Raw genomic sequence first — 21014 nt, 5'->3', positions numbered from 1 at the left:
ACTACACAAATAACCCTAACACCCTTTCTTGAGCAGTCGACAAGCCTTCATGGATGAAATAAAATAAGGTGGGGGTACTACTCCTTTTCTCCGTGAAAGAAAAATCCTCTCTGATTTGGTGATTGAAATGTAACACTCTTTGTTACACAAACTATAGTATCACAATTAGTTGAAAACCAATCCATTCCCAAAATAGTATCAAAATGGTTCATGTCAATGGGCAATAGATCAATAGTCAAACTAACATTCCCAACTAATATATAGCAATCCCGATAAATAGATGTACATATAGTATACTCGCTAGACGGTGTAGCCACCAACAACAAGAAATCCAAGTGTTCTGATGGTTTGTTCAATTTACTCACAAATTGACTAGATACAAATGAATGTGTAGAACCTGAATCTATGAAAATATACATGTCATGAGCACAAATTGAAAGTATACCAGATACAATGGGCTCCATACTCTGAACATCTCCCAAGAGTAGTGCAAAAACCCTTGCTTGTCTCACTGGTTCTTTTCCCATGCTAGGCCTTGTGTTTGATTTCTGAACCGATCTCGATGAACTACTTGTATCTTTTGAAGTATTTTGCCGGGCCTCTAGACAATCTTTTATTTGATGTCACATTTGACCGCATTCAAAGCAAGCACTTGTAGCTTGATGACATACTCCGAAATGATTCTTACTGCAATCTGGACAAATTGGGGCAGTTCTATTTCCTTGGATAGCACCACGGTACTTCCTACACTTGGCTTTTTGATAGGTGGATTTTCTAGCCCTTTCCTTATGTCATATCCCTGTCTCTTGTTGAACCATTCTTTGGATTTTTGTTCGTCTTTTGTAATTAGCTCGGCCATGATTGCCTTATCCAAAACCTTTGCATATATAGGTAACTTAAAGAGATTTACACTACAACAAAACTAACTATTTACGGCATGCATTAAATGCACATCGTAGTTAGTACATTATACGACATTTTTTTTTTTTTTTGCAAGCCGTTAATGTTTTGTTAATAACAGCATACATACTATATAAGTCGTTAATTCATATATTTATGACATGCAAAAGTATGCCGTAAAAATGTATGTTTTACAACTTACAAAAATATGTCGTAAAATATGTGTATTTAAGACAACAAACATTTTATATTGTAAAATATTATAACTTTACACGTCATGTTAATGAATGTCGTGAAAACTTGTACCAAAAAAAAAAATGCAATCTGATTTTTTTATGACATGCAAAAGTATGCTGTAAAAAATGTATATTTCACATCATAAAAAAATATGTTATAAAATATTTGCACTCAAGACAACATACATTTCATGTCGTAAAATATTAAATTTTATATTTTTTTGAATTTAGTAATTTTTTTTAGAAAATTAAAAATATTTTTCCATCTAAGTATATGTAAATTATTTGAATTTAAAAAGTAAAAAAAAAATTATTTAAAAACTTACGCCACACTCCCTCTCATTCTAGATTCATACCTTTTTTTTTTGTCCCAAACTGACCCATTCTCTAGAGAAATTATATTTTAATTATAAACAATAAAAAAAATTCTAGATGTTCTTAAATATTTATAAATTTCTAATAGATATGACAAATTTTTATTTTTTTTTCCAATAAACTAGATATTCTAGTTATAATTTAGATTTTTTTTAATACAAAAATAATTTATAAACTTATACTTAAATCTTTTTTTCTAAAATTTTCTACTCTTATTTTTTATTTATTTATTAATATTGTTAAAATTATACATTCTTCACCTCCCAGATTTTTTTTATTATTAATATTGTCATTTTTTTTTTAACAGATTTATTGCAATCTGTTAGCTCACACTTTTTTTTTGTATATACGTCTCTCTCTCTCTCTCTCTCTCTCTCTCTCTCTCTCTCCATCGACATCTCACACAAACACACGAGCACCACCAGCGACCACCACCAGCCACTGCCCCTTCGATGATGTTAGTTACACGAGTACCAATCGATTGATTCCGAGCTTGATTCTAAGAGTTCGATTCTGATTCTAAGCCCCTTCCACGGATTTGATTTTCTTTGTGAGTTTCTAACTTATTTAGTTTCCATTTGATTAATTTGGTATATATTTGTTGGCTACATATTTTGTATAAAGCCAATCATAGTTCAACACGTGGCAGGTTGAGGATAATACGGGAAGACAATTCAAACCTTCGATCATGATCGTACACGTGGCAGTTAGTATTGGTTTTCATAAGATCTGCGTAGTACTGGATCAGAAAAGAGATGTAAAGTGATGTGGCTTCAACGGTTACTCACATTTAAATTCAAAATCAGGAGGGAAGCCTAACTGCAGGTATTGGCATAGTGGAGCTAACTATAAGGCAACATGATCAGCAATCATGGAGGAGCGGTTCGACGGTTAGAAGTGCAGTTCGATGGTTATCCTTGAGAAGTATAAATAGCAGAGAAGGCCCCAGAAAAAGCTCTCAGACTCAGATCCAAAAAACCAATTTTATCAACTTTGTTTCCTTTCCAATTTTTACATTTCATGTTCTTTACATTACTGTACTTTAAAATTACTGCACTGCACTTCGTTCATAAGAGTAGTTTCAAGTAGATTGTTGCTGTAAACCTCTACAAGGTTGAATTGGATCATTGTAAGTCTTTCATTTTTACTTAATGAAATGCTACAATTGTTCTTCATTTAATCATTGTCAGTTAATTCTCCTAAGCAAAGCCACCAGTAAAAGCCCTCTTCATTGAGGCTGAAAGAACAAAAACACAATCGTCTGATAATTGGTTGGCAATTAATATTCTGTAAGGACTGATTGATCCTTGCTGGCATGCTCACAATTACAAAAATAACCTTCAAAAGCCAAAAAAGCCAACATATATTTTTGGCACGCCCGGTGGGACTAATTGAAATGGCTAGACATAGGAGACAAGGAGAAAATGAACGCTTGGAAGAAGGCATGGAAGGAGAGGTAGAAATGTCTAATCCAGAGGATAATGTGATAACACATCCTGTGGAAACACCCATTTTATCAGAACTTATGGTCGAATAGACCAGCACGTCAGAACAAGTACCACTTGTTCATAATATTGGACGAGGCTGAGGAATTGGATCATCCACTGTTCTATTTACTCAGCCAATGAATCCATGGGGTGGCCTAGTAGATGCCATGGGACAGCAGTTAATGAACACAATGGAAAGGTGGGCAACATTCATTTTGAATCGAATGAATACCCACCAACCAACAAACACAAGACACATGGAGGAAATTTCAAATGTCCCTCAGCAAAGATTGGATAAAGATAAACAGCCTATACAAATTAATGGACATTCTAATGGTCAAACTAGTAATCAAAACTATGAAAGACCATTATTTCAGTCTTGGTATAAACATATTTCGAGGCCTATAGCAAGTCAAAATGCCTCATTACTTAACAGTAAAGCCATGCAAATTGGTGAATCTGGCCCAGTACAAGAAAATGGCATAAGGATGGTTCCAAATCCCATGTTCGAAGCCATACCTGGCACGAGGGGGTTCACTAATCCTTTATTCAAATTTATACCTGGGGGGTTGAAAGGTTTTCCTATAACTGGAAGAAACACAACACCTGTTCCAGCACCTTTCGCAGGTCCTTTCACAGGATAGGCTCAAAGGGGTCACCCATACCCCCAACAGCAGCCAGCACCACAAGGACAACTAGTCCCAAATATACCACCCTATGGACCAAGAGGACCCCAGGCACAAGGTTGTCCACCAAATTCTGTGTTTGTTCCTCCAGTAGTGGTTCAACAGGCACAAAATATGGTCCCTAGGGACCAAATTGCAGATATTGTTAGAGAGATGTGTGGACCAATGGCTCGAGGGGTTCAGACTCCTGTGTACAAGAAACCATACCCAAAATGGGTAAATAGGGTACATGAATACCCAAGAGGTTTCAAGATACCAAATTTTGCCCTTTTTATGGGAATGGAAACCAGTCAACGATTGAGCATATTGCTAGGTTCGCGGCTCAGTGCGGTGAATTTACCAATAATGACTATATGAAGTTAAGATTATTTCCAAATTCTCTAACTGGGGGAGCATTTGTATGGTATATTAACCTTACGCCTGGCTCTATCCAAACTTGGCAACAAATGGAAGAGGCATTTCATGCCCAATTCTTCCAAATAGAGACATGGTAAACTTGGCAAGATTGAGTCAAAGGCCTAATGAGAAGGCTACTCAGTTTATTGCCAGATTTAAAAGAGCACGAAATAAATGTAGGATCATCTTACCAGAGCCTGAATTTGTGAGATTGGCTCAACATGGTCTAGAGTTTAGGCTTCGAAAGAAGTTTGACTCAACTGAGTTTAGAGACTTAGTGGAATTAACCTATAAGGTGTCTATGTATGAAGCATTACTAGAAGAAGAACAAGATCGGAGTAATGCATCATACAAGACGTATTATAGAGATCCTAATTATGAAATTGATGCAACAGAGATTGTAGGGAAAGAACCTGTGATCTGTGAGGCATTAATTCATAAAGACACAACAATTGATCAGCAGTTTAAAAGGAAAGACCTTCATAAAAAATACTCTTTTGACTTAACAAAGGCAGATGACATTTTTGATCATTTGCTTGTTGCAAATTTCCTGAAGTTACCAAAAGGAGTCAAAATTCCATCTCTAGAAGAACTTAAAGGAAAAATTTATTGTAAATGGCCTAATTCTTGGTCTCACTCAACTAAAAACTGCATTGTTTTTTGAGACAGGATTCAAGAACAGATTCGAAAGGGGAGTTTAAAATTCCCAGCTAAAGCAGAAAAGGCCATGGGGATTGATACTAATCCATTCCCAGAAATTAGAGAGGTGGCAGCCAATGTTATTAAGCCAGACTTCCAGAACTTGTCCTTGAAAGAATTAGAATAAGTCAATGTGCAGATGCATGTTGCCAGCCAGACAACTGTCAAGAAAGACACTGGAAATCTACCAGCTATTGGACAAGGTTTCTCAGACCAGAGGGAAGACTCTGATGAAGAAGCACTAGATGACGATTCTTTAGAAGCAGCTGTTATGCAAAGAATGTGTCCTAGATGCAGGCTGAGCTACAAGTGGTTTAAAGGGCTTCCAATTGATGGGAAGCAATATTACAAGGATGTACAGAGGCATCCTAAACCAACCAGTGCTTATAACAAAAGGCCATATCCAACTAGTATTAGGCAACAGCCATTAATGGCTGAGCCAACAACCGCTAGAATGCATTCTAAAGGCAAGAGGCCTTTACATGAGTCCAGACCACCTAATTATTATAGAATGAAGAGCAGTCATCCTGAAAGGAGACCGGAGAAGGGTTCAGTTTATGGGATCAAAGCCAAAGATTGGCCTCCTAGACCAGTCTCACGCAGGATGAAAAGTGGCCACCTTCATCAAAGGCCTGAGTTAGGCCCAAAACAGGGAGTTAAGGCCAAGCAGTGGCCTTCACAGCCAGCTTCGAAGATGGCATCGAAGGAAGAAAGAAACAGTTCAATAGCTGGGTCAGTAGGTTCATGGGTACCTAGAGTTCCAGATTGGTTTGTCATGCAGAACAAACCTAGGGAGATGTCTACCCAAAGAAATGTTGTTGGAAACCAAGGTAGGATGGTCAAATCTCGTTTGGTGGCTCCAAACAATTGGGTATTGCTTAAGCACCCAAAAACAAAAAACCAAATATGGTCCCAGTGATTTCTGGGTCCCAAAAAAGGAAGATCCAATGAAGGTACACTCAGTACCAGAAGGATCTGAAAGAATGTGGAGAAAGCTCTTCATTGGTTCAGCTAAAGAGCCAGGCAGAAGGAGAAGAAGATTCAAAGTCAGACCATAATCTAAAATCGACTCTTCCAAACAAAAGAAGTTGTAACAAGGAGCAGTTGGCCAAAGTTCATTCTGAACTAAAGGCCAAGGAATGATCCAGCTTGGCAGGATTGGAAAAAGCTTTGATGGAAAGTGATAGTGAGATAGAAGATGAAGTCATCACAGGCCAAAAGAAGGGGATGGTTGAGGAAGAAATGTTTGAAGCCTTCATGGCTGAATAGACATTTTTGGTCGAAAAACCAACAGAAACAAACCATTTGAAGGACGTTACTAATACAGAAGTGCCAGAATGCAGAATGGAGGACACTTTTGAAGTAATTAAACAAGTTAACCAAGAGGGAAAGTAGGTACAGCCAGTCGTCCAATTTGGCTCGTTTCCTCCAATGTCAGTGAATATGGTGCTTATATTACCACAGGAGTTTCAAGCTGAAGATGAAAACTAAGGTCAGGAGATTGACCCAATTCTAGTCTCTAGTGAAGACTTACAAGTAAGTATGGTGCAAGACGAATCCGAAGTAGCCACCCCAATAGAAACTGAAGACGAGAGTGAGGAAGAGGTAAGTATTAACCTCTCATACCATTTTGAGTATCTCACGACATCCATGACACAGCATGTCAAACCCTTGTATATCAAGGCCTTCTTCGATGGAATACAGATAAATCGGATGCTGGTGGATAACGGGGCAGCAGTAAACCTGCTTCCAAAATCTTCGTTGAAGAAACTAGGAAAGAAGAACCCCAGACTAATCCCAACCAGTACAGCCATTACTGGTTTCGCTGGAGACAAACAGATGGCCCTAGGTATTTTGCCCATCAACCTGAGTGTGGGAACTAGGGACTGCATGACAGCATTCTTCGTTATCGACAGCAATGCTAAGTATAATGCTTTACTTGGAAGAGATTGGATTCACACCAACAAATGTGTGCCTTCCTCTTTACATCAGAAAATCATGATGGCCTTGTGCAATGGAGAGACGAGGGAGATCAATGTAGATCCTCAACCCTTCATAGCTTGTGCAGATTTTGCGAAGGCCAAATTATATACTGAAAGAGTGGCACCACTCAGTATACTGAGAAAACCTTATGGATCAGCCAAAGTGACGGCTAATGAAGAATTTGCACATCTAAAGTACTTGGTCCAGGAGAGTACTGATGAAGAGTTTGTCATTAAGGATGACAATGAAGCCTGGTTGTAGGCAAAGAGATGAAACCCATGAAGCCAGGTCTTTAGCTCTAATTAAGTTCTCAGTATTGGATGTAAAATCAATAGTCCAGAAAGTGCAAGAGCAAGAGAAAGAAGCCATGATGATTAGTTGTAAGAAGAAATAGCAACAGATCAGATTTTTTGCCTTAGATAAATATTGTGCTTTGAACATTGAAACAAAAGTCCAGGAGATACAGGAGGAAGAAGCATTGTGGACAGACTTTGTCTATGAGGAGGAGGGTAATGATGTTAAATCAAAGAAACTGGGAGCAGAACAAAGTAAGGAGATTGCTTCGAAATCAGAAGGAATCAAAGAAGGAGCATCAGTAAGTTCTCAGATACAAGACTCCTTGGAAGAAGTAAATTTAGGGGAACGTTCTATACAACAGCCCACCTATATAAGTGCTTGGTTGAATGCTCTTGAAATGGACCAGTTGTTGGTTGTTTTGAAGAAATATAAAGATTGTTTTGCATGGTCTTATAATGAACTACCAGGATTGGATAGGTCATTAGTAGAACATAGGCTCCCTATGAGGCCTAATTTCAAGCCATACAAGCAAAAACCAAGAAGAACGAGTCCAGAAGTGATTTAGAAAGTTAAGGAGGAAATTCTTAGACTCTTTAAGGCAGGCTTTATTAGGACAGCCAGGTACGTTGAATGGCTATCCAATATTGTGCTTGTAGTTAACAAGAATGGTAAAATGAGGGTATGCATCGATTTCAGAAACTTGAATCTAGCAACTCCAAAAGATGAGTATCCTATGCCTATAGTAGATTTGTTGGTAGACAGTTCAATAGGGCATCAAATTTTATCAATGATGGATGGGCACTCTGGTTATAACCAAATCTACAATGCAGAGAAGGATGTCCATAAGATAGAATTCAAATGTCCTGGAAATATTGGCACCTTCGAATGGGTTAACATGCCATTTGGCCTGAAGAATGCTAGGGCTACATATCAGAGGGCTATGAACACTATCTTTCATGACCTCATTGGAGGGTATTTAGAGTGTTATATTGATGACATTGTAGTGAAATCCCAATCCATGGTGGAACATTTGTTTCACTTAGAAGCAGCTTTTGAAAGAATGAGAAAGTTTAAGTTGAAACTCAATCCTCTTAAGTGTGCTTTTGGCGTATCATCTGGAAACTTCTTGGGCTATGTAGTACACAAGAAAGGAATACAGATTGACCAGAATAAAGCCAAAGCCATCATTGAAGCCAGACCTCCATCAAGTAAGAAAGAATTACAAAAGTTCCTTGGACAGGTTAATTTTCTTCGAAGATTCATTTCTAATACTGTAGGGAAAACTAAAGTATTTTCTTCCTTGTTAAGGCTAAAAGATGAAGAGGAGTTTGTGTGGACAGCAGAGCATCAAACTGCTTTCGAAGGAATCAAAGCCTACTTGGCTAACCCTCCAGTACTGATGCCACCAAAGGGTGATAAGCCCTTGAAGTTGTACATAGCTGCAACAGAGGATTCATTGGGAATTTTCTTAGCCTAAGACAATGAAGAAGGCAAGGAGCAAGCTGTTTATTACCTTAGTAGGTTTCTAAATTCTTGTGAATGTAAATACTCAGCTGTAGAAAAGCTGTGCCTTGCATTGTATTTTGCTGCAATGAAATTAAGATACTATCTTTTGCCTACAACTGTCTTGGTAATTGCAACCATAGATTTTGTTAAATATATGTTATCTAGACCCTTGTTGAGGGGAAGAATTGGCAAATGGATACTAACTTTATCAGAATTTCATCTAGAATATGTCCCCCAAAAGGCAGTAAAAGGACAAGTTTTAGCTAATTTTTTGGCAAACCATCCATGTCAAACTGAAAGCCAAGAGATAATGGAACTTGGTATGGCTAGTGTTAAACCATGGAAAATGTGGTTTGATGGATCAAAAGCCAATAGTTTAACTGGAATTGGTATAGTAATTAAGTCACCACAAGGAGTAGAAACCACGCATGGTTTCAGAGTGGATGAAATTACTTGTTCTAATAATCAGGCTGAATATGAAGCCTTGGGACTGGAAATACTTATTGGATTACAAGCTCATGCAGTTGACATATTTGGGGATTCTCAATTGGTAGTTAACTAGGTGAAAGGGATTTTCAAATGTCAAAGTATAAGCATGTTGCCATACTATGTTGTTGCATTACATCTGCTTTCTCAATTTCAGATAGCAAATGTAACTCATGTCCCAAGATTCTTGAATAATAAAGCTAATGATGTGGCTTAGAAAGCTTCGAATTTCAAGAGAAGGGATAATACTCAAAGGGACATAAGCCAAACAACATATCAGAAAGTAATACCACCCCTAAATAAAAGGAATGTGGTCCTGGAAGTCAATCATAATGACTTACAAGAACAAGATTGGAGGCATCCAATAATGCAATATTTGGCTGGCCCATCTTCGAAAGCCAGCAGAAAAATTAAATTGCAGTCTATGCAATACATAATGTATGGTAATGCTCTCTACAAAAGGGGGGGAGATGGGTTATTCTTAGAGTGTTTAGGCCCAAAGGAAGCATTGACAGCTATGGCTGAGGTTCATGAAGGCATCTGTGGTGCTCATCAGCCTGGTGTGAAGATAAGATGGCTGTTTCGAAGGCATTCCTACTATTGGCTAACTATCCTTAAAGACTGCATAGAATATGCAAGAGGTTGCCAAGCATGCCAAAAGCATGGCACAATAAGGCACATGCACATTACTGACCTGCATGCAGTTGTGAAGCCTTGGCCATTTAGAGGATGGGTCATGGATATGATGGGGAAAATACACCCACCCTCTTCGAAGTATCATTGTTTCATCTTAGTGGTCACTGATTACTTCACTAAGTGGGTCGAACCTAAGCCATACAAGGCTGTAGACCAGACTGAAGTCATTGGATTCATTAAGGATTTAATCCATAGATTTGGTATCCCACAGACTATAACTGTTGATAATGAGACTGTATTTGATGGGAAAATGGTAAAGTCTTTTGTGGCAGAGTTTGGAATTAGCCTTGTTAATTCCACTCCCTATTATGCACAAGCCAATGGTCAAGCTGAATCATCCAATAAGTCTTTGAAAAAAGGAATACAAAAAGTTATGGAAGACAATCCTAGGGATTGGCATAACTTATTGTTGGATGTATTGTGGGCTTATTGGACTTCTCCAAGGTCAAGCACAGGAGTCACTCCTTATGCCTTCGTATATGGGCATGATGCAGTGCTACCTGTAGAAATTAATGTTAAGTCCTTGAGGGTGAGATGCCAAGACCAGTTAGATCTTGAGCAATACCATCAGAGTATGTGCTTGGAATTAGAAAGTATAGATGAAGCTAGGATTCTGGCATTAAATAACATTCTTTTCCAAAAGAAGAAAGCTGCTAAAAACTATAATAAGAAAGTCAAGTACATTAGTTTTAATGAAGGTGATTTGGTATGGAAGACAATACTCCCAATAGGGATTAAAAGCCACAAGTTTGGCAAATGGTCACCTAACTGGGAAGGACCGTATCAAGTTCATAGAGTCTTGCCTATGGGAACATATCATTTAAAAAATTTGAATGGATATGTACATCCCAAGAAAATTAATGGCAGCTATTTGAAACCTTATTATCCAACCGCATGGGAAACACAAGGAATAGAATAAGTGCTAAATAAAATAACATGAGAACACTCAGATGATAAATAAGAATGTTTATTTCATAAAGAGTTGAGTACATATAGCCATAGATTGGCCCAGAAGTCAACACAATGTCTCAGTTGTTCTTTTACAATAGATGCTCTATTCTGAAGTGATGGGAATAACTGGATGGCTGTAGCCATCTCCTGCTTTCGATCAGCCAGTCCTTGATTGGTAATCTGCAATTTGGTGGTAGTACAATCTAAGGCTTGGTTGACTGCTGATAGCTCCTCTTCAAGTTGAGTTTTCTTCTCCAATAGTTGAGCTCGAAATTGGAGAACAGAGGAATGTTGTTCCTTTAATTCTGACACCTCAGTATGTACTTTGGAAACAAAGCTCTGATCCCTCACTAATTTCTCCTCTGCAACCTTGGCAGCATGACAAATGTTGATGTAAAAATCAATGGTGGCTGCTACCTGAGATACAAAACTGGAGACAGCCATGCCAGATTGCTCAGCAATCTTGCAACATTGGAGGAAGCCATTTTTGATTATAGGCCTCTGTAAGGCTTCGAAAGGAATCCTCGAAAAAAATGCCAGCAGCTCCAGACAGCTGTCCAAGTCTATCGAAGGCAAGGAAGTCTTACCACTGGAGGAAAAGCTCTCAAAAATTTCTAGTAGAGAATCAGCTAGAACTAATGGCTCAGTCTCATTGCTAGTCATTGGAGAGGTGGAAGGTATGTCAAAAAGACTAGCAAGTCTAGCCTCAAAGATATCCACCTCATCCATTGACATGGAAGGTGCAGAAAGAGCCCTGGTAGAAGGAAGAAATAACTGCATAGGAATAGGAGAAGAAAGTGGAGTATCCTTAGTAGTCTCTATAGTTTTGGCTACTAGTTGGTCAAGAGAAGAAGGACTGGAGCTAGGCAAAGATAATGGACGATGGATTGGAGAGCTACCAGTACCTTCTCTATAGGAATCAGCTACCATCAAAGATGAAGTAACTGCTAGAATTTCCTTAGGAGGGGGAGGAGAAGTAAAACTCGAAAGAGAATCAAATTAAGTAAAATAGAAAGACAAATGAGGGAGGTATGGAGTTAAGCCAAAAGAAAGAGAAGCAGGAATACTTGGCCTCAAGAAGGATATGGAAAATATAGGGCCAGGAAGTGGGAGAATTATTTGAATGGGCTTCACATCTTGAGGTTGTTCAACTTCAACTAAAACTAAAGGAATCCTTATTGGAAGAATAGACAAAGTAGTTATTGCTGCAAAAGAAGAAATACAAAATAATGTCAAGCCTCAGTATTGAGAATTTAAGAAAGATGAATAGAAGTACAAAGGAGCTTACTGATTTCAGAAGTAATGGCTATGATTAGGAAGCAGCGAAGAGTATAGTGTCCAGCAGCTTGTTGTTTTCTTACAACCTCTTTCTGGAGTGTATCAGCGGTGGCGGCTTTATCCCTGAGCATTTGTTGTTGCTTCCTCTACTCGGCCCTTTAGAATACGATAAGCTCTTTAGAATGCTCTGCTTGCACTGCTTTAGCGGATGCTTCGTAGATGGGATCTCCAGTGAAATCAGCAAGAGAGACAGGCATCTTCTTTCTTCTTTTTAAGGGTGTTTCTTGCTCTTGTTCTACCTCTCCTTCTTCTACTACCTGAACCCCAGGTGCTTCCTCTTCAGGGTCAAGTAAAAGCTTTCTTTTCTTTTGTTGTTGTTTGCTCCTAAGAAGATTTAAAACTTGGACCTTTTGGGGAGAATCTCCCTGTGAGGCACCCGCACCACCTTCAACAAAAGAAGAACTAGAAGTAAGGCTAAAAGCATTATAAAGAAGAAGAAGAAGAGAAAAGAAACAAGGGTACATACCTTTCTTCGAGGCAGCTCAAGTAACTCTAGGAGAAGTTGAGGCAGTACGAATAGGCTTTGTAATGGCAGGTGCAAGAACTGTGGTAGCAGGAACAGTAGAAGAAGTAACAATTCCAGCCCCTTTCGATTTAGGTTGAGGTATATCCAACACCATTAATAGGTCTTGGGGAGGAATGGCCAAGTTTACCTCTATATTGGTCACCCACCAGTTTTGGAACCTTTTCAATAGGTTACTTTGAGGAATGAAAGGGAAATACTCAAACTCAATCAAGTCCTGGATAAATTTAGAAGTTGCTTCTTCTAATCTGGATCTTTGAACCTTTAAGGCCCTGCTGGTAAGACATAAATTGGTCTGGCTGCAGAGAGGTATTGGGACCCCTTGTGAGAGGCCAAATTGCCTAGCAAATTGAGCAGGACAATAGGGCTCAGCAATGCACTTGTAAGCTCTGGGGTTCATAGTCCAATGAATAACTCTCTAGGGATTAGAATAGAGGCCCATATGTTCTTTTGTTGGGGTGAAGAGCAGAACCTATCACTCAGAAAGGTTTTCAACTAAGATGGTCCAATGGTGGTAGGTTTAAAGGGACGGAAGTTATGGGAAGAAAAGGAAGCTGGGAGTTGGTGGAAGAAAGAGAAGTAAAAAGCAAAGGTAGAAGGATAGAGTGAAATGTTGGCTAGCCTCATGCCATGAGTAGTAGGATTTGGCTCGAAAAACTTAAGGCATTTAGATTGTAGTTCAGTAAAATATGCGAAAAGCCAAAGCTGAAGTATCCAAAATGGACCTCCTTGATTAGCATCCAAAGGTTTCTCACAAAAAAAAGAACAGGCTCTATATACATGACGTAGAACGTATGGAGCTAAAGCCACCTTTTTCTGTAAAACAAGGGCTTTGGCAAGAGGGGCGAATTCAGGCATGATCCTCTGAGAAGAGGTGCAAAAAAAGAATTTGCAAAGCCAATATAATATGAAAGAAAAGAATTCCCTATCAGTCACAGGGCCCTCCCTTTTATTCTCGGCCTTGACAAAGTCACTATAAGATGAGTTAAGAGAGGGGAGGGAAAAAGGGGTTTGTAGGTCAGGTTAATCTGGGGGTTCCGGTGGGGGACAATCCTAATAAATGGCAGATATCAAGAACAATAAGGGCCATCATCCCACATCTGAATTGAAAGAAATTGAAAACAGAATTCTAAAAGCAAAGGGTAGCAGGTATTAAGAAAGGGTCCTCTGAAATAGTGAACCTGAATAATTGGAGGGCGTCGAAAAGGCAGAGCTCTTGAAGGTCCAGAGTCCTATCAGGGACAACCCGATCATACCACTCTTGCCACTCTAGTCTCACCGTGGGACAGCAGCGATGAGGGTGGTTCATCCTCCAGCTTCCCCAGTCAAGACCACCTTCGTAAAGGAGACAATGGTCCTCTAGACGTGGGTATAGAGCTAGAAGCTCAGTAAGGATCTCCTTGAAGATGGGCCCAAGCACATACTCTTGCTGCTCATAACGACGAGGAATGAAGATGCGTCTGTCAATGGCGCTTTTCTCACCAGCCTTGTACTTCTCACATTCTGCGTCAATAATCCTTTTCAGGGTCACAGACGAACTCGCACTCTCCACGACCGGTATTTTCAAAGAAGGAGAAGCCATTGATAGATTTGTCTCAAAAGACGAAGTCGGGAAAGAGAGTAGAGGAAAAGGAAGGTCAGGAGAGATGAAGGGTTAAGGTGAATTCAAAGCACGAAACAAAAGGGTTTTAAAACTTTTGTGTCTGAAAAAATATACCCAGTCGTGTTGCACGAACGGAATTCACAAAGAAGCACTAAAGCTACGGATGCGAAAAGTTTCTTTCTATATTGATAATCATGGAGGGAAACACATCTCAAATACTAATGTCAGCTTCGAAATAAAATATTTGGCTTCGAAGCCAATTTTTGGTGCCAAAATGAAATGACAAATGGCTTCGAATGTCGAAAGCTTACTTCGAAGCACATTCCATGCCTCACGGTGAAAGAGTGTTTAGATATTTGTTTACTTCAAAAGGATTAAGAACCTGTTTTATGGTTTCTTAGTGAGAGTAAATCCTTCGAAGCAAAACTTGAAATCCCTCGAAGGTAGGAATGGTTTGTTCTAAGTTCCAAACCAATAGTTGGTTTGATAATATACATAAGAGATTGCTCTTTTAGAATAAAACAATGCAGTCCTTAAAGGAGGCTTCCATATTTCTGAAAGTATGGACTGTTGTTCGAAGCAAAATTGGTCAATTTAAAACTGATTGATCGTACTAACCATATGTTGGATATGATTAAAGCAAGCTTTAAGGGGAAAGATTGTCGAATTCGAGGCTCTGATTCTGAAAGGTCACTTCCATATGGTAAGAGAAGTCAAATTGTTTTCAAATATTTCATTGAGAGTCAAATTTCGAAGAGAAAATTGATGATCTCGAAACCACAATTTTGTTAGTTCTGGGTAAAATTAGACCACATCAAATAACAAAACAAAATCTCTCCGCTTTATTAAGATAAGTATGATTACATCAGAGGCCTTGCTTAGGCACATATTCAAGCTCATAAAAGTAAGGAACAGAGTAGATGACAAGGTCATGGAATTTGGTCCATCTATGGTCAATAAACTTCTGTTCCTTTTTTATTCTATCTTCTATTTTCTCCAGGCTTGGTTGCTGAAGTTGGTGTGCTCTTACTTGACAAAAGAGTTTTTTGGCCTTTATTTCGAACTCTGTTTCTTTTAACCCTTGTTCCATCTCAGCCATATCCAAATCATCCCAGTACGTAGAGTTTTTATTCTTGAAGTTATCATATTCTTCGATGAGGTTCTCTGCTTCATACTGGGTATGAACTCGAAGGGCTGAAAGTTGGTTCAAAGACTGGGTGTTGGCCATAGAAGTTTGGTGCCAATGAAGAAGCAATGGGAGTTGGTCCAAAAACATCTGGAGCTCTGCTTGGGGGATAGGGTTGAGGACATGACATCAGGTCATAACATCACTGGCCCATCGAAAGTTCTTGAGAGGAACATCATCCTCAAGAACGTTGAAGGGCAAGTGAGAAAAGGCCGCAAATAGAAGTTGGGCTTGCTTTCGCTGAGTTAGAGTAGAGAGAGGTAGAGGATTATAGGGGGGGACAACCTGGTCCTCAAAGAGGGCAAGCCTCAGTTTCTCTATCTAGTGGGGATTTTGCGGAGGAGGAGGTATGGAAGTTTCCATCTCAAAAGAATGAGGGAATTGGGGGGTGTTAACACAATCAAGCCAGTCAAAAGAGCAAAGCTTTGCCTTCTGGGCTAAGAACGATGGACTATACCCTTGTGCTTCTTCTGGATGTCGGATAGCTTGTATTATCTTCGTAGGCATAGAGGATGTGTACCATGCTATGAGCAGATTGTCCTCCAAACTGCGGCGGCAGTCAATGGATACATATGGATAAACCACTGAGCTCCGAGCAGAGGGAGGAAAAATTAGAGGGTCGACAAATTCAACGAAATGATGATTAACTCGTTCCCTTAACTCCGATTCTTTAGGTTTGGGCCAACTTCTCCAACTAGAAGCTCCAGAGGAAGAAGAAGCTGCAGCCTCATCCCACGCAGAAGGTTTTAGGTTAGAAGAAGAGCTCCCAATATCCATATTTGCAAAATTTTGGGTTAAAGAATCGTGGATCACAGGTTCGTAGTCCAAAGATTGATAATTTGCAAAAGCTTCCATGACTTGAATATAGGAAAGTGGGTAAAGGTAGCCAATAAATGCATGAAGGTTCTTTTGAGGAAGAACAACATCATCAAACAACTCTTCGTATGCTTGATCAACGTAAGAGAAGATTGGCTTAGCCATCAAAGATGTATCAGTCTTTTCGAATACTGGAATAAGTGGGATGCTCAAAGGATTAAAGGAGAATTTAATGCAGATGATGAATGACGATTGCATTTCTGGAAAAATACAAAGCCCATGCACGTTCTAAAACATGGATAAAATACCTTGATCCACTAATATCACCAAGTATTGGGTATATTAGTGCGGGGGGTAATGTTGGCTACATATTTTGTATAAAGCCAATCACAGTTCAACACGTGGCAGGTTGAGGATAATACGGGAAGACAATTCAAACCTTCGATCGTGATCGTACACGTGGTAGTTAGTATTGGTTTTCATAAGATCTACGTAGTACTGGATCAACAAAGAGATGCAAAGTGACGTGGCTTCAACGGTTACTCACATTTAAATTCAAAAATCAAGAGGGAAGCCTAACTGCAGGTATTGGCATAGTGGAGCTAACTATAAGGCAACATGATCAGCAATCACGGAGGAGTGGTTCGATGGTTAGAAGTGCAGTTCGATGGTTATCCTTGAGAAGTATAAATAGCAGAGAAGGCCCCAGAAAAAGCTCTCAGACTCAGATCCAAAAAACCAGTATTATCAACTTTATTTCCTTTCCAGTTTTTATATTTCCTATTCTTTACATTGCTGTACTTTAAAATTCCTGCACTGCACTTCGTTCATAGGAGTAGTTTCAAGTAGATTGTTGTTGTAAATCTCTATGAGGCTGAATTGGATCATTGTAAGTCTTTCATTTTTACTTAATGAAATGCTGCAATTGTTCTTCATTTAATCAATGTCAGTTAATTCTCCTAAGCAAAGCCACCAGTAAAAGTCCTCTTCATTGAGGCTGAAAGAACTACAGCACAATCGTCTGATAATTGGTTGGCAATTAATATTCTGTAAGGACTGATTGATCCTTACTGGCATGCTCACAATTACAAAAATAACCTTTGAAAGTCAAAAAAGCCAACAATATTGTTGCTTGCATATCTATTTTTTCTGGTTTCTATTCAATTAATTCGGTAAGAGCCTTGAATTGCATCCCTTATTCGATTAATTCAGTTTCTCCTCTCTCATCTCTCTTTGATTTTGATTTGATTTCTAGGGTTTTGATTTTGATTTTGATTGTGATTTGATTTCTATTCAATTAAGCTAAATTTTTCTCCCTTGCAGTTTCATTTCAACTTTATGATCTCAAGCAGCAAGGATTCATAGAGAGACAGGAGGTTATGAGGTATTTTGAATTGTGTTGTGTTTATAGCTCTTCAATGAAAATTTCTATTGATTTGGGTGGTTTGAATGTCTCTGTTCTTACAGAAATTGTTTCCAATTGCTAGTTGAATTTTGCTTTGTTCAGTATTATTAAATTTTGATGGAGATATTAGTTGCTTAGTATTATTAAATTTAACTTGCAAGAAAGATATACTTGAAGTAGGAACAGAGATTAGAAGAACAGATGAAACCTAAATGATGATTGTGCTTAGTTAGTATTATTTTGATGGCATGCATTGAAAAACAGATGAAACCTAAATGATGATTCTTGCACACCTCTGACTGGAGCACCATCTATCAACTCATACTTTGCAAGTGTCTCAGTCTCAACATCGGTGTTGGCCCCTGATCCTGTTGATTCATTGCGTCTGATCTCAAGGTCCATATTTGTAATCTTTATTCTTACAAGAAGAAAATATATCTTGCCCACAATAACGTCTTTCAGATGATACCTGAGTAATGAACACCAAAGTCAGCCAAGACATACATCCCTGCTTTTTATTGAAATTTAAGTGACAAATTACAACTAAACTGTGCCAAACACCGAGGCAGCTAATTTGGTTAGGTTAGATTGTGAATCCAAAATCCAAATAGAGAAGTTGTCCAATCGAAAGCCTAATACATATGGATTAATATCAGCTTTAAGTTATAAGAAGCTTTGATTGATTGAAGAAGTGGGACCTGGGTTTAGTGTCCTGCACAACCCAGTTGAACTGAACAACCAGGAGCTGCCTTTTCTTTTCTTTTTTTTCTTTTTTTATCAACATTCAGTTTATTGGATTAACAAAGTTTAATTATTACTAGGTGTCTGAACAAGAGCATAGTAAGCCACAGATAATAAATTACTAATCAAAAACACAAATTTGTCATTCTTGCTGACTTGCTTTTATTGTACTCAAATTCTATATGAAGGCAATCTTCAATCCCAACTTCCATCTGCAAGGTTAAACGGTTAGAGATTGAGAAAATCCTATTGGGATTTGGTGATTGTGTTATGCTTCAGACAAACATATACTAAAAATATATAGAATTGGAAATTAGAGTTTCTAACTTTGATTATGCTTTCCCATCTAATACGTAATTTCTCATGAATATGAAGCATGGCATAATGGAGATAATATAATTCTCTCTCTCTTCTTCTTCTTCTTTTTTCCCTATAATTGCATAGGCCAACACTAAAAGCACCCTGATCCTAGCCATAGACTCTAGTCTACCCTTCGGAATGGCCACTGGTCAACAAAGATCAGTTAGTGCGAATGTAAAAGACATTGCAGTACCACATTGACCTTAGTACTATTGTTAATATCGGGAGGTGGGCTGTAATTGCGAACCTGATGCATAAAAATTGAAATAAATAGATCAGAACAATAAATTTCTAATTGATAAATTTCATGAACAGCACAATAATAGTACAGTTGCAAACTGGAAGAAAAGACGCAACTGAAAGAAGCTGAGTGAGCAACAAGACCCTAATTATCCAAACAAATTAATAAGAAACAATTATCATAAACTAGATGAAATACAAATTTTAAACTGATTAGCGCATGACTTGTGCACAGGCCAATGCATCCAACGAGAGACATAAATGATGAATAACACAACCTGCTAAAGGCACAGTACATGATGCCTGTAACATAGGAAGCACTTTAGCATAGGTCAGATTAAATTAGTAAGTACAATTAATTATTATTTATGCCTTTAAGAGAAGGAAAGAGAGATTATACTATAGTAAGGGATCACAAGTTACAAAAAACTCAACTCAACTAGGCTTTAATTTCAACTCATCGAGGTCAACAAGATAATACCTTCCTTTTCATTCAGTTACTTTGAATAACCCATTTCAAAATTGTAACTAAAAGAGAGAGCGGTCTATTTAACATCAATTCATATTAAAGATAGAGATGGTGGAGGCAGAATGATGAAGTCTTACATAAGCGCAGTACAAAGCCCATTATAAAGCTCAAAAAAGTGCCTGCACTATAAATAAACAATAGCTGAAGCTATAGACCTAGGAAGACTTGGAAGGGTGATAGATTAACTCAGAAGTTCAAACTCTCAAATTCCAAAAACATAAAAAAAATAAAAATAAAAAGGAATTAACATTAAGATGTGAAAAATTCCATAACTTGAATGAGGGATTCCAAAGGACCTAAAAAAGTTTCACAAGGTGTGGCGTGACCTCCCTGAGATCAGCAGCAGAGTGCAAAGATAAGTACTGGTTAGATAAACTTTCCATAAAAATTATCTCCTTGCCACAATACTCCTTTTGTCAAAGATTGAGACCACAACTTGAAAAGAAGAGAGATTCTAAGCATGCTTAGAATCTAAGGCACAATTAATGCAAGTCTCAACTATTAGACTAGGCTAAAACCACATCTCCAGAGGTGAAGGTAATAATAGGTAATAGTAGCCTGAGATGTAAAGTTGAATTCTTTTTGTTAGTCTAGTCTCTCTCCTCTCTATACATACATACATACATACATACATACATACATATGTATATAGTCTAGTCTAGTCTAGTCCCTTTTAAACATAGAAAGAGCATGCCAAGCCAAGCCACTGAATATGGCATATGCTAGTTTAACATTTCATCACCAAAAATATGGCATATGCTAGTTTAACTATTATTACAGATGACTTGAGTTATAAAATTTCAAGTTTTACATTACTCGATGTGCTTTTCTAATTATTGCTTTTTTTTAGTTGCATTTGGTAGTTGCTAAAAAGTTATCTTTTTGTTAGTGGGAAAGTTTGGCTTTTTTTGCTCAGAACAAACAGTCTTTTGCTTTTTGACTTTTTTATCCAAAAAGCAGCTTTTTTAGCTCATGCCAAACTGGTAATTAGTTAGGTTGTCTGATTTTTGGTTGGCATAATGTTAATTCTTCATGCATAAGCACATCACACTGATGTTTGGTTGCAGGAGTTTCAAGAGCTGGCAAAAAAATGCTATTATAGGTTATCTAGGTGAGCAGAACATTAATATCGGCAAGCCGGCTGACTTCTGTTGATGTAGATTGGTGTAGTGAACAATTCATTTATTGTGGATGCTAGAAGCTTGGGATTTTGGGGTGCTATTTTGCTATCATAATGCAAGCACCGGATTCTAATTGATCTTGTAGGTGAGTTTTTGGTGTAGGCTATGGATAAGAAATGATTACTAATATTTGGTACTTTCATTTTATGTTAATTGATTGGATCTTAATTATTATACACCAAGATAACTTGGTAGCGGAACTAATAAAGTACTATTGAAGTAAATGAATATTGTGCTCATCTTTTTCAATAGTTTACATTGCACCTTGTTTGGAGTAGTGGAAGCTAAAGAATCATGACTCTGTATGTCACTACAAAAAAATTGCTTTCTTGCGACAGTAAAACGCCGTCGCAAATACTCCAAACGCCGTCTCAAAAGGTTTTTTGCGACGGTA

The 21014-nt window shown here is 38.2% G+C and overlaps 1 long non-coding RNA gene across 1 annotated transcript; it reads left to right on the top strand.

Moving 5' to 3' along the window:
- Positions 1-2014: 2014 nt before the first annotated feature.
- Positions 2015-20922, top strand: LOC145803171 (uncharacterized). The gene is made up of 3 exons (XR_014345291.1): positions 2015-2061; positions 17488-17548; positions 20542-20922. It is a non-coding gene; the product is annotated as an uncharacterized LOC145803171 (long non-coding RNA).
- Positions 20923-21014: the final 92 nt, after the last annotated feature.

Source organism: Camellia sinensis, chromosome 11, assembly GCF_055761805.1.
Source record: "Camellia sinensis isolate YWXY chromosome 11, ASM5576180v1, whole genome shotgun sequence".
Taxonomy (NCBI): Eukaryota; Viridiplantae; Streptophyta; class Magnoliopsida; order Ericales; family Theaceae; genus Camellia; species Camellia sinensis.
This window is presented reverse-complemented; position numbering and strand designations above follow the sequence as displayed.